The following is a 14,417-nucleotide window of genomic DNA, read 5'->3' as shown; positions in this document are numbered from 1 at the left end:
CGGGCCAGAGGCTTGCACAATTAATTTTACTTCCTCAAGTGCAAAGGAGAAATCAAGTTAAGGGAGGTGAGAGAGGAGAGGCTGGATTTGGTTCATCTGATGCCTATTGGCTACAAGCCATAGGTCCACAGCAACCAGAATTCACTTTGTTTATAAATGGAAAAAAAAAAAGTTTTTTTGGTCTCTCTGGATACTGGTGCAGATGTGTCTGTTACAACTGCCAGTCAATGGTCTTCAAGATGGCCCCAAAGGGAGACTGTTACACAGTTGCAAGGGATTGGTCAAACTCAGAATTCTGAACAAAGGATGATAAACTTTCCTGGAGAGAAGGAGAGTGTCATGAAGGGACTTTTTAGTCATACATTGTTCCTCACTTAGCTGTACATTTGTGGGGGTGAGATATTATGGCCCAAACAGAGGTATATTTATACAGCCCCAACACAGTTATTGCTAGTCAAATGTTCCAACAAGGGTTGTTGCCCAATCAAAGGCTGGGCAAAGAGAATGAGGGAAGGACAGACACTACCAGACCTAGCAGAAGGCTCCCAGAGTAAGATTAGGGTGAGAGGTCACTGAGAAGCCTGCACTCCACGTACTCCCAATTATTTAGAAACGAGACGAGCCTGTATGGGTAAATCAGAGGCCTCTCACACAAGAAAAATGACAAGCTGCCCAGTGGTTAATGCAGGAACAGCTGGATAATGGTCCCAATGCCCCCTGGAATTCTCGTATTTTGTTATTAAAAGGAAATCAGGAAAATGAAGATTGATACAAGATTGAGAGAGGTTAATGAGACCATGAAACTGGCGGGAGCTTTACAGCCTGGGTTGCCTTCTCCTACTGCCATACAAAAAGATAACTGTAAGATTATTTTATATCTAAAGGATTGTTTTTATACCATCCTTCTGGCACCACAATATTGCCAAAGATTTGCATTTAATATTCTATCAGTTAATTTCGAAGAGCCAATGAGAAGATATCATTGAAACGTCTCGCCTTGGGGTATGGCAAACAGTGCTAACTTGTGTCAAAGGTTTGTGACTCAAGCTATACAAAATGTTAGACATCAGTTTCTACAATTTTATATTATCCATTCTATGGGTGATATCTTGCTTACCCAGAAAAAGGAAAGCGAATTCCATGAGACATGTGGACAAGTTCAGCAGAGGCTTGCCCATGCACGGTTAGCTACTGTCCCAGAGAAAGCGCAAAGGCACCGGCTTTCCGGTGTTTAAGACACATGTTATATCCTAAAGAAATTAAACCTCAGTTTAGTTTCACCAGTCATGGCACTAAACCCTTATTTTGAAGCAATAGCTTATTTAGTACAGAAAAGCCAGATGGAATCCAGGTGATATTTTGGTAGGGAACCTAATAAGATCAATGTCCCTTATACTAAGCAATAGATTGATTGGTTATTTCAAAATAATGATTCTTGAGCAATTGCATTTGCTCAATTTGTAGGCCAAATTGATAATCTTTTTCCAGCTGATCGATTGCTGCAATTTGTACCACTACACTCCTTTATTTTTCCTAAAATTGTAATGAAACATCTCCTAAAGGATGCTATGTTAACTTCTACAGATGGTTCTTCCAATGGAAGAGCAGCATATGTTGCTGATGGTAAAGGATATATAGTGCAAACAGATATGGCCTCAGTTCATATAGTTGAGCTGCGAGCTGTTGCTGTATTATTCCAGCTTTTTGCAAACAAGGCATTTAATTTATGTACTGACAGTCACTACATTTTTAAAGCTCTCAGGTGGTTAAAAACGGTCCCCCGAATTGGAGCTAGTAATAGTCAAGTTAAAATACTTTCTGGAAAATTCAAGATGCCATTCATCCAAGAAAATTTCCATGCTTTGCGGGTCATATTAGAGCACAATCCAATCTTTCTGGTCCATGGGATGAAGGTAATGCTTTAGCTGATACTTTTACTCAATTGACCACTTTATCTCAACTTGAGCTTGCTCAACAATCACATGCTTTACATCATCATAGTAAAAATTTAAGTAAACAGTTTGGATTAACAAGAAAAATTGCTCGTAAGACTGTTAAGCAATGTGATATATGCACACAGTCTTTACCTGTATCTCATCAGGGAATAAATCCTCAAAGCCTGCTTCTTAATCACTTATGGCAAATGGATGTGTCAATGATGGTTAAGTCTGGAAGGTAGAAGAAGGGGAGCGATATTAACAGTTGGGGTAGAAAACATTCTTGTGATGTTTTGGCAAAAAATATGGATGCTTTCTGCCCTTGTCCTAAGGATCTGCCTGAGGCTAAATTGAAGGATATTGGATTAATGTCCTTGACAGAGGATGTTTCAAAACAGTTCACTATTGTTTCTGCCAAGTGGTTATTGGTGATCACTTTTATGCAGGTTCACAATATGAGAAATATCAAATAGGGCAAAAAAGAAATAAAAATGTGCAGTTTGAAGTAAAAAAGATCCAGGATATTTCATGGGAGAGCCAAGGCTTGTGCTGGAAGAGATGAGAAGAAAGGTCTGCTCCAAAATGGAATAAAGAGAGGCGAGATCTCGGGACAAGACCCCACCCAGCTAAGCTTTCAACTGCTATAGAAAGGAAAACCCTGAGCAATTTTCTGCTTCTAAAATGATGTAACAAGGGAGGGTTCTACAAATCTAAGGGGCCAGGCTTAACCTTAAGTAGTCAGTCAAACGTGGCAGTGTTATTCCTGTGGCTCCGGCTTTAGAGTCATGAAGGATACATGAGTGAAGGGGTTGTGGAATCTTCATCTGCAGTTAAGGAGAGCCACCGAGGCCAGGAGTGTGGTAAGAGGTACCTGCATGGAGGCCCCGAGAGGCCATTATGTGAGCCTGTGAAAGTGAAGCCTGGATTGTGTTGGAGATCGCAGAGCCATGAGGCACCTGCTAAGGAGAGCTATATACAGGGAATGGAACCAGCCCAAGAGAGAGCAGTGTACTGTGGTCACCAGAGCCAGAATGCTAAAGTCTTCTAAGCCCTTTGACATCAGACATAGAACTGCAGAATTTAGAGTCTACCCTGAGAAACTTTGGTCTTGTTTTGGCCCAGTATTTCTTCACCATGCCCCCTTTCCTCCCTTTTGGAGTAGCACTGTGTATTCTGTGCCTTTATACACTGGAAATAAGTGTTTGTTTTTCACTATTCTATAAAGGGTTACAATTAAGGAATTGTCTTGAGCCTCAGAAGAGTCTTTCTGGACTTTTAAACAGTGTTGAGCCTAGGGTAGACTATGGGGACTCTATGCACTTTCCATTATGACATGGCTAGAAGCCGACGGGGGCCAGGGAGTGGAATGTGGTCCTTGGATGAGAATGGCCCCCATAGGCTCACGTGTTTGAGTCCTTGGTTTCTAGTTGGTAGAACTATATGGCCTTCTTGGAGGAGGTGGATTTTGAAGTGTCAAAAGACTCTTGCCATTCCCAGTTTCTCTCTGGACTCTAAACCTCTGAAACTGTAAGTCCTAAATTAAACACTTTCTTTCTGTTTGTTTGTCCATTCGCTCATTTGTTTGTTTCAAGACAGGATCTCTCTATGTAGCTCTGTCTGTCCTGGAACTCACTATGTAGACCAGGTTGGCCTCAAACTCACAAAGATCCTCCTGCCTCTGCTTCCCAAGTATGGACTTAAAGGCGTGAGCTACCATGCCCAGGTAAATGCTTTCTTTTGTAAGTTGCCTTGGTCATGGTGAATTATCACAGCAAAAGAAAAGTAACTAACATTTATGTGTCTAGCTTTCTGTGAATGATAGTAATAATTAATATGATACTAACCTTAAGAGCACACTGTTGAATACAGAATGTTGCACTCGGAAGGCAGAGGTAGGTGAGTGTCTGTGAGTTGGAGACCAACCTGGTCTACAGAGCGAGGTCCAGGACATTCAGAGCTACATAGAGAAACCCTACCTCGAGAAACTAAAATCAGCAATAATGATAATAATAATAATAATAATAATAATAATAATAATAATAATAATAATAGTAACAATGATGTTTTTCACCCCCCGTAAGGCTTGAGCTACGTTTCAGAAAAGGGAGAAAAGAAACGGTGTAAGAGCCAGGGAAGACAAGAAGGGTGTGGCACGCTGACGTCGGGAGTGACATGACTGAATCTCTGTGATCACCTGCAGAAGACCTCCACAGAATGGAGCCACAGAATAGCTCGTCATGAAAGAAGCCAGGTCTCCTCCCTGAGGACTTAACACATGTACTGGGTGGTTTTGTGTGTCAGCTTGGCAAAAGTGAGAGTCACCAGAGGAGGGAACCACAGCTGAGGAAATGCCTCGTGAGATCCAGCTGGAAGGCATTTTCTCATTTAGTGATCCAGGGAGGGAGGACCCAGCCCAGGGTGGATGGTGCCCTCCCTGGGCTACTGGGCCTGGGTTCTATAGAAAGGTGGGCTGAGCGAGCCGTGAAAAGCAAGCCAATAAGCAGCTCCCCTCCTTGGCCTCTGCATCAGCTCCTGCCTCTGGGATCCTGAGCTGTGTGCGTTCCTGTCCTGACTTCCTTCAGTGGTGGACAGCGACACAGACGTGTAAGCCTAATACACCCTTCCCTCCCCAGTTTGCTCTTTGATCATGGTGTTTTGTAGAACAGAAACCCGAAGACGACACAGTTATGGGTTGGTGGGGATGGAGAGACATTTTCTTCAGTGGAGTAGGTCTCAGAAATGCACACCTGTTCCTGTAAAACAACAACAAAACAAAACAAAACAAAAAAACCCTCCTATCCAAATGCTGTAAACAAGTCTAACGAAACTCATTAGATCACGCACGCAACAGAAGGCATGAAGCTAGAAAGGAACTTGATAGGTTTGAGACAAGAGAGGATAATGGGGGGGGGAATAAGATTAAAGCATTTTATAAACATGTATGGAAGCATAATGGAATCCACTAGTATAATAATAAAATCATTTAGCAACAACAATAATACAGATTGTCTCCGATGCCTCCAGCCTAATCGCTGAAGGAGACTCTGAGGGGGGGGGGGCCAGGCAATGGTAGTTTTAAAGTCCTGTAAATAGAACTGCTGTACAACTAGTGCTGGCAGAAATGCTTACTCCCATCAGATCCTGACTCCCTTCCCAGAGAAGAGAGGGGTTCTGGGAAGTCACTGCCCTACAGTCCATTGCGCTTGGGTCCACAGAAGGCAGAAGTGCCGTCCATTATGTCCAGGCCCTGCCCTTGAAAAACAATTCTACTCAGTCCTCTTCTAGATGGATGCTGATGCCTGGAGCAGCCCCCTCCATTTAAAGGAACTTCAAGCCTCATGTTCTATAAATTAAAACTCTCAATCAGCAAATAAGTTTCTCCAGTGTTCTACTCCACTAGACAAAAGCAATCCCTTTACAGGTTTCAAATTATTTTCTGGACAAATCTTCTGATGCTCTTTTTGTTGTTGCTTTTGAGAGTGTTCTATCTCCGTCATACAGTCTCTCTGAAGTATGCGAACCACAGTGAAACCTCTCTCCCCTGTTCTGTTGACAGAGCCCTTCCTCCCCAGCTATCTTAGGTGAGTATACAGATCCACAGTGAAAAACACAGCTTGCAATCTGGATGTGTTCGGGGATGACTCTCCTTGATTCTTGTGGAAGGTGGGTCTTAATGCAGAACAGCGTTTGCTTTTAAATTGAGTCTGGGAGATCTTTGTTTAAGGTAGCAGGTCTTTTTTTTTTTTTTAATTTATTTATTATGTATACAATATTCTGTCTGTGAGCATGTCTGCAGACCAGAAGAGGGCACCAGACCTCTTTACAGATGATTGTGAGCCACCATGTGGTTGCCGGGAATTGAACTCAGGACCTTTGGAAGAGCAGGCAATGCTCTTAACCACTGAGCCATCTCTCCAGCCCAAGGTAGCAGGTCTTTATTTTATTTTATTTGTTTTTTTTTTTTTTTTTTGAGACTGGGTTTCTCTGTAGTTTTGGAGCATGTTCTGAAACTAGCTCTGTAGACCAGGCTGGCCCCTAACTCACAGAGATTCACCTGGTTCTGCCTCCCAAGTGCTGGAATTAAAGGCGTGCGCCACCACTGCCCAGCTAAGGTAGCAGGTCTTCAATAAGAAGGAAAGTAGTTTGCTTGAAATCGCCAAATGCACAGAAGCGTCAGAGAGAGAGAGATAGCGTGGCAGAGACCCCAGCCCTGGGCAGGAAGCATCAGAGAGAGAGAGAGAGAGAGAGAGAGAGAGAGAGAGAGAGAGAGAGAGAGAGGGAGGGCCTTGGTGGCCCCAACCCCTGGCCGGAAGTGTGGCCATGGCGACCTGGAAGCATCGACAGGAGCAGCTTCCAGAAAGTATATTAAGAAGTTCCTCTGGGAAAAAGCACCCGTGTCCCAGCCAGCATCAAGTGTCATTCTCTGTACGAGATACCCTGCTGCATCAGCAGCCGTCAGAGACACAGACCTCTGCACCAAGAACAGCATCCGTTTGGAGGTATCACCATCCTTGTCCTGACCTCAAGCTCTACCATAGAGCAACAGTAATAAAAAACAGCTTGATATTGACTTAAAAACAGACATGTGGATCAATGGAATCGAAGTGAAGACCCTGACATTAATCCATGCACATATGAACACCTGATTTTTGACAAAGAAGCCAAAAAAAGCACAGTGGAAAAAAGAAAGCATCTTCGACAAATGGTGCTGGCATAGCCGGATGTCAGCATGTAGAAAATTGCAAATAGATCCATATCTATCACCTTATACAAAACTCAAATCCAAGCGAATCAAGAACCTCAACATAAAACCAGTTATGTTGAACCTGGTAGAAGAGAAAGTGGAAAGTATCCTTGAATACATTGGCACGGGGGACAACTTCCTAAAGAGAAGACCAGTAGCACAGACACTGAGAGCAACAATCAATAAATGGGACCTCCTGCAACTGAGAAGATTTTGTAAGGCAAAGGACACGGAAAACAAGAGAAAATGACAGCCTACAGAATGGGAAAACATCTTCACCAAACCCACACCTGACAGAGGGCTGATCTCCAAAATATATAAAGAACTCAAGAGGGCTGGAGAGATGGCTCAGCGGTTAAGGGCATTGCCTGCTCTTTCAAAGGTCCTGAGTTCAAGTCCCGGCAACCACATGGTGGCTCACAACCATCTGTAATGAGGTCTGGTGCCCTCTTCCGGCCTGCAGGCATACACGCAGACAGAATATTGTATACATAATAAATAAATAATATTTTTTAAAAAAGAAAAAGAACTCAAGAAACTAGACAACAAAATACAAAATAATCCAATTGAAAATTGGAGTGGAGAACTAAACAGAGAATTCTCGACAGAGGAAGCTCGAATGGCTGAAAGACATTTAAGGAATTGCTCAGCATCCTCAATCATCAGGGAAATGCTAATCAAAATGACTCTGAGATTCCATCTTACACCTATCAGAATGGTTAAGATAAAAAATATTGAGGAGAGGATGTGGAGTCTGGGGAACACTCCTCCATAGCTGATGGGAGTGCAATCTTGTACAGTCACTCTGGAAATCGAAGTAGCGGTTTCTCAGAAAACTGGGGATCAATCTACCTCAAGACCCAGCGATATCACTCTTGGGCATATACTCAAAGGATACTCAATCATACCATAAGGACACTTGCTCAGCAATATTCATACCAGCATTATTCATAATAATCAGAACCTGAAAACAACTTAGATGTCCCTCAACTGAAGAATGGATAAAGAAGATGTGGTACATTTACACAATGGAGTATTACTCAGCTATATAAAAAAAACCAGTGAGCTGGGCGGTGGTGGCGCACGCCTTTAATCCCAGCGCTCGGGAGGCGGAGGCAGGTGGATCTCTGTGAGTTCGGGGCCAGCCTGGTCTAGAAGAGCTAGTTCCAGGACGGGAACCAAGGGCTACAGAGAAACCCTGTCTCGAAAAAATACAAAAAAAAAAAAAAAAAAAAAAAAAAACCCAGTGACATCAGGAAATTTGCTGGCAAATGGATCGAACTAGAAAAAAACATCATCCTGAGTGAGGTAACCCAGACTCAGAAAGACAAACACGGTATGTACTCACTCATAACTCATAAGTGGATTGAACATATAAAGCAAAGCAAATAACCAGACTAAAGTCTACAGCCCCAGAGAGTTGGGAGTGGGGGTGGCAGGGAGGAGGGTGGAAAGGGAGAAGGGAGGAAGGAAGGGAAGTGGGAAAAAATATATAGCTCAATAAAAACAATAAAAAAGAGAAACTGCCTCTCTCTCTCTTTCTCTCTCTTTCTCGGGACAGGTTTTCTTTGTGTAGCCTTGGCTGTCCTAGAACTCACTTCAGCTTAAATGACCTTGTGGAGCAGAGCCCTTCCCCAGCTTGTTGTTCATTGGGCTTTTGTGAGAGGGAAACAGACCTTTAAGGTATGAAGCTTGAGGATTTATGTGGTTATTTAGCCCAGGATGGTCTTGAACTCTCAAACCTCTTGCCTCAGCCTCTCTCTTAGAAATAAGCATCACTGTGCCTGACTCCCTGAAAAGATTCTCAGCTACAATTGCATCTTGTTTCCTCAAACCTAAGTTTTATTTTTCTCCAGATAGGGTTTCACAGTGTAGCCCTAGCTGGCCAAACTTGGCATTTAAACCAGGCTGGCTTTGAAACTCAGAAATTTGCCTGCCTCTGCATCCAGAGTGCTGGGATTTATAGATTCCCTCTATAGACCAGACTGGCCTCGAACTCGGAGACCCACCTGCCTGAGCAACCATCACTGGGCACAATCAAGGACAATTTTATTAGAATTTAAAAGAAAAAAGAAAAAAAACCAGGACAGGCAAGCTGTAAATTTCAACAGCTGCCCAGTGGAGGGAAAAGGAGGAGAAAAAGAAAAAGTCCATGCCAGTTGAATTCTGCCAGCATGGAGGTCTGCCACATGGCTAAGGTGGGAGGACTTAGAAAAAGAGCAAGGAATCCCAAAGCACCAGAAAAAGCACGCTTAGGTTCTGGCCAGCATGCAAAATAAAGGAAGAGGGGCTGGAGAGATGGCTCAGAGGTTAAGGGCACTGACTGCTCTTCCAGAGGTCATGAGTTCAATTCCCAGCAACCACATGATGGCTCACAACCATCTGTAATGAGATCTGGTGCCCTCTTCTGGTGTGTGTGAAGCAGAATGTTGTATACATAATAAATAAATAAAATAAAATAAAAGTTAAATAAATAAATAAAATTTAAAAAAAAGTTAAAAAAAAAAAAAAGAAAGGAAGGAAGAGGCAGGAAAAAACAAACAGGAAAAGTTGCCTATTCCAAAGTCAGAAAGGTACAGGACTGGCTGACCCTCCCACTGCTCGACTCAAAGGAGCTGGACCTGAATTCTGACGGTGAGTAAGATGATGTGTACCTGGTTGCAAGCCATGTCTCAGAAAGAGAAAGATGTCATCACTGAGACATTCCCATAACAAGATCCCCCACACAAAGGCCATCTGGCCTGCTAGGAAGCTGTGAGAAGCACCCCTCGGCTCTCATTTCCTGCTGCGAGAGGATGAACCGATTCCCAAAGCCCTGACCACACAGGAAATTATGCGTGATGAGGCTTCTCCGGTTTTGGTGCCTATGATGGGCTGAACGGTAGGAGGATTCCCCAAGCCCGTGTAGCCATCTGAACCTAGGACTCCCAGTCCTAAACCCTATTCTCAATGAACAAAAAGGCCTTTGATAGAAAAAATAAAAATGACTACAGGATGCTTTAAAAAGCAAAACAGCAGCAACAAGAAACATCAGAAATCCTTAGAGGACCTGGAGAGAGGGCTCAGCGGTTAAGAGCACTGACTGTTCTTTCAGAAAACCTGGGTTCAATTCCCAGCACCCACATGACAGCTAACTACTGTCTGTAACTCCAGTTTCTGGGGATCCGATACCTTCACACCAATCCACATAAAATAAAGTTAAATAAATTATTTTAAAAAAAGAAATCCTTAGAGATGTCTTTACAGGAAGAATTCCTTACTCTATCACATGAGGAACCAAATCTGCTTTTTCTGGAATCTAACAATCTTGATAGATTTGAGAACACCAGCATGACCAGTTTGAATGCCACGTGACCTGGGCATTCTGATGTACTTACACATTTTATGCCAACTCTAGGTTATCTTGGGGTCCACTGTTAGACTTGACAAAAAAAGAGCCCAGGTTTACTCTCCCTCTGGGGGCACTGGTTCTGCCTTGCTAAGCCTGCGTTTCTAGACTTGCAAATAATAATCTGCACCTAAATAAAGCCCTCTGGGGCTCTGTCTAGTTTCCTAGTACTTGGCTTTGATCCGCAACACTGCAAAACAAGATGAAGAGAAAACAAAATCGGTGCTTTGTTTAACTTTGTTTATGGTTTCTTTGTTTATAATTTTTAGAGATACAGACTTTTTAAAGGGTAACTAAGGCTTGGCATCTTTAATCCAAGCTCTTGAAGGCAGAGGAAGGCAGATCTCTGTGAGTTTGAGGCCAGCCTAGTCTACGTGGTGAGCTCCAGGCCAACCAAGGCAATATAACTCCAATTCAGGGAAGGAAAAGGATAATGAGGAAAATCCAATATGGCTGGTGTATTTTAATTAATATATTTTTTAAATGTTTGTGCATACGTGTGCTTGTGTGTGTGTATGTGTGTGTGTGTATTCATGTGCCTGTTCACATGTGTAGGAGTCAGAGGAAACCTATGTGGAGCTGGTTCTCTTCAGCCACCTTTCTGTGGATTCTGGGACTTAACTTTGGTTATTAGGCTAGCACAAAAAATGTCTCCACCCACTAAGCCATCTCTCCAGCTCCCTGGTTCATGTTTTTATATGAAGAAGAGATCACGAATTAGACACACATAGAAGAAAGACTCTCTGCACAGGAAGATGCCATCTACAGGCAGAGAGAGACAGAGGCCACAGAAGGACCAACCTTGTGAACACCTCAGTCTAACTTCTCACCTCCAGAATTGTGGGAAAACAAACACCTTCTCTTTAATCCACTCTGTTAGCAGCACTTTGTCACAGCAGACCAAGAGTGGTGGCCGGGAAACTGAGGACAACTGGACACGCCATTTTGTATCAACACAAACCACCACCACAATTATTCCCTTTGCTTCCCAGCCCCAAGATACCTGCATCTCTAAGAACTTGCCTTCTTCTATTTCAGGATCACCTTTTCCCATTGCAGGATCAGACCTCTAATTCCAGCACGGGGAGTGTGAGGCAGGAAGATGGCTCTGAGCCAGCTTAGGTCACTACTTACTCTGCATGTTCTAGTGCAGCCCGAGCTACAGGACGATGTAGCTACAGTGCAATGTAGCTCTCCCGGCTTTACTCCTTCCCACCTAAAGAAAAGAGAAAGCAGGAGAGGGAGGGCGGTGCTGATGTGAGGGCTGTGTGAGTGCACGGTGGAGGGGGGGTTATCTGTCATATTTTTTCTATTTCTGAGCTAGAATACTGAAAGGTGGGCATTTCCCTTGCTGTCACGCGGGCTTGGACACACGAGGAGGCATCCGAAAGAGACACTGAGAACAAAGCTAATGAAGAGCCTGTGGACCAGCTGTGTTGTCTCAGTGGTGGGTGGGCTGCCCACCGAGCATCACTCCAGCTATTCGGCTGTTGCTATGGCAGATCCCACAGTGATACCCTTGGGAGCATGCTCAGTGTGGCTGGTGTGGGGTGGGGGTGAGCCCGGAGATTGTCTTCCTGGCAAATGAATCAGTATAATTGAGTGACTGATTCTAGAAGGCTTGTGGGATCAGCAATCATTTCAGCAATCATTCGTTTGATGTCTCTCAGCTACACTGAAACTTCCTCAGTCCATGCTGAGTACAACTGGGGAGGATGCCAAAATATCCCACAGTGCGCCTGGGTTGCCCAATGGTTAAAGTCAACTTTGTTGCCTCTGCTGACCTGCCTAATCCTTTTGCTAACATTGTCTCAACATCTCAGCACCTCCATCCCACGATACTCCCAGCTCTGATGCAGGGGTGGGAATCTTGGGCTGGGACTGCTGTGCGGCCCTGGGGGATCATGCTCTTACCTTACAAACACACTGGTACAGGCTCACACCTGTGGGACCCTCTGCACACATACACCTGTCTGGTCTAGGCCAGGTCACTCACCTCTCTAGTTTTGTCTTTTTTGAGAAAGGGTCTCACAATGCATCCCAAGCTGACCTTGAACTCAAAACAAGCCTCCCTTATTCTTTCCAGTAGCTGGGGTTATACAACCATGCCCCAGAACTTTCTCCTCCGACTCCTTCCTCTTTCCTTTCCTCTTCTTCCTTCTCCTCCTCCCTCCTCCTTCTAGTGTGTGTGTGCGTGTGCGTGTGTGTGTGTGTGTGTGTGTGTGTGTGTGGAGGTCAGAGAACAATGTATTCAAGTCAGTTTTCTCCTTCCACCTTGTGGTATCCAGGCATTGAACTCAGGCTATCAGGCTTGAGTTCCCCCTTTCCCTCTTCCCTATTTCCTCCTTCCCCCCACTCCCCACTTAGCCATCTCTCTAGCTCTTTTAAAATTATTGTTTGTTTGCTTGCTTGCTTGTTTATTTATTTATTTATTTATTTATTAGGGATTTCACTATATCGTTCTGGCTAGAATTTGACGTGTAGATTAGGCTAGCCTTGAAGTCACAGTGATCTTTCAGACTCTACCTCCCAAGTGCTGAGGTTATAAACAGGTGCCACCGTGCCCAGTAAACACATAGCCCAGGGTGACCTCAATCCTGAAATCCTCCTGCCTCATTCTTTTGGCATTTGTTTATCTATGTGCATCACTACCGCTAATTCCATTTATTTTTAAAGATTTGTTAACCGAGATGTGTGTGCATGAGCCCCCCCCCACCCCGTGTGTGTGTGTGTGTGTGTGTGTGTGTGTGTGTGTGTGTGTGTGCATAGAGAACAGATGAGCGCCTCAGGTCCTCAGGAGCTGGAGTTATAGGCAGTTGTGAGCCATCCGGTGTGGGTCCTGAGAACCAAAATCTAGTCCTCTGACAGAACAGACAGCTTTAATTACCAACCAAGTCATATCTCGCCAGCACCGCCCCCAGGTGCATTCACACAAACAAACCAGCCGTGTACGCTACTGAATTTGAAATCAGCAGGCTATGATGAAACAGTCTCATTTCTTTTTCTTTTTTTAGGAATCCCCAGTCCCGGCAGAGTCGTTCAGAAAGCTCTGCTCAGTTTCCTATCTTGCCTAGAGAACACAATTTCTTTAAAAAAATCAAGTTCCCCTTTGGACTAGGAGATCTGCGTCATCTGGAATGCCATCCTGCTTCCTGAGAGAGCAGCAGAGAAGCCCGTCCCAAAGAGAGACCAGTGTTTCCAGGGAGGAGCAGGGAAGCAGAGACAGTGCCCTTTGCACTGGTGAGTGTGTGTGTGTGTGTGGGGGGGGGGGATCACAGCAAAGGCCTACTCTGTTCAGTGACGATAACCTGACCATCATCTGAGGGAATATTCCTATAGCCCAGGGAAACAGAATGGTGTGCCCTCTACCTCAGGATTATGCTGAACAGAGTTCTTTCTACGTGCCACCTTATTCTTAACACTCCTATAAGGTTGTTGCCCTGAATATCCTTATTTTGAGATGACGAAAGTGAGAATCAGAGTCCCAAAGCCGCTGAGCAGAGCCCCACAGCCCCCAGAGCACCCTTAAAACCCAACAAGAACGCAAAGACGAGAGATGTACCTGCGAATCTTTTAATTATGACATTTCTTTATTTTTAAATTTTATTTTGTGTGTGGGTGTTTTACCTGCATGCCTATCTGTGCATCACATGCCTGCCTGGTGCCTGCCGAGACTAGAAGAAGGCGTCGGATCCCCTGGGACTCGAGTTAAGAGGCCTGTGAGCAGCCCTGTGGGTGCTGTATGCTGTACTAAGCACAGAACCTCTGGAAGAGCAGCCAGTGTTCCCAACCACTGAGCCCACACCTGTGAGTCTTAATGGCTACTCTAGGATCTGTTCCTTAAGATCAAAGCAGCGATTGGGCTTAGGGTTTCCCCGTCTTAAATATGCATTTAGACACTTTACTTGAAATATAGTTCAATATATTGAAGACAATAGACTTACCATTTTCTCTGATCTACTACAGAGAAATCCGTTTTCCATCCAATATTCAGCCTGAAACACACACAAACACACACACATACACTTACACAAACAGTTGTTGCTTTTAAAAGATCAAGTATCCTAGACTTGCTTTCCTCTAATACTAGTTCTTAAGGTCAGGCAATTTTCTGAACTCCAGAAAGGAATGATTTTCCTCTCGGGGCTAACACATCTGTCAGTAGTAAATTGGGTCTCCAGAGAGAGGACCCTTTATTCTTGGGTACCATTTGTGTACAGAAATATTCAGTAATCTGAGATTGATCCTAGCAACTTAGACCCAAAGAAGACTTTTGCAGGAACCTCCTCTATATAATTTTGCATTAGGGTTTTAAAAAATGATAAATTCATCTGTCTACCTGATGTAC

The sequence above is a fragment of the Alexandromys fortis genome, unplaced genomic scaffold (assembly GCF_014885135.2).
Source record: "Alexandromys fortis isolate MF-2015 unplaced genomic scaffold, M_Fortis_MF-2015_v1.1 scaffold_82, whole genome shotgun sequence".
Lineage (NCBI taxonomy): Eukaryota > Metazoa > Chordata > Mammalia > Rodentia > Cricetidae > Alexandromys > Alexandromys fortis.
Note: the sequence above shows the minus strand (reverse complement) of the source record.